The sequence below is a fragment of the Asparagus officinalis genome, chromosome 1, assembly GCF_001876935.1.
Source record: "Asparagus officinalis chromosome 1, Aspof.V1, whole genome shotgun sequence".
Lineage (NCBI taxonomy): Eukaryota > Viridiplantae > Streptophyta > Magnoliopsida > Asparagales > Asparagaceae > Asparagus > Asparagus officinalis.
Genome location: NC_033794.1, coordinates 70,678,251 through 70,679,128, shown reverse-complemented (window position 1 = coordinate 70,679,128; position 878 = coordinate 70,678,251).

The following is an 878-nucleotide window of genomic DNA, read 5'->3' as shown; positions in this document are numbered from 1 at the left end:
TACGCGATAAACACCCACACTGAGCATCCATAACCATGAGCAATACTTTATCATATATTAATTCACTTTCACCAACTCAACTTGTATTAACTATATCAATAATGTGAGTCAAAACAACATAAACTAAGTGTGCGTGCATATATCTTACTATGCATGTCAATATGAACAATACTTGTTAAAAACCCCTTTTGGGTTTCTCATATACGTGGTACGACACTATTCATACGTGACCATGACTGCACGTGTCACATCGTGCGGATCGAATTCCACGAACGCAAACAAAACGGCACAAACAAAACTCAGAAAATAAACTGAATCGCCCGGCGGTCGACAGCTGCTAAACTCGTGGTTGACTGGCTAACGTTCATGCACAAACATGCACGAACAGGCTCGACGGTCAAGCATCGCTAAGTGCACGGTCGACCGGACAGGACCAAAACTGGTTCTCAGGCTTTGAACTTGAAGAAGTTATAACTCATCAAAAACATGTATTTTGTCATTATAAATCATATGACAAGATTAAAACTTGATTTCTACATATTAGAAAATATCCCATGATTTCTTAAACTCTTGATTTAATCTAATCAAGCTTAACATCCCAAATAAGCAATTTTTTTTCACAAGAACCTTAAATATCGACAAAATTAGCATAAATATACTTGCATGAAACTTGAAACAAATTTAACAATTATTTATCCATATTTTCAGATCATGTTTGCCCCAAACCTAGGGTTTTAAGCATCTCTAATCAACATGTAAACTTGTTAAAACATAATTCTAGGGTTTAAACATCTTTAAAACATGATTAACAAGATAAAAACGAATTTAAAAGTAACCCTAATGATCATGATCATATTTCTATTATAAACAGCAAGAAA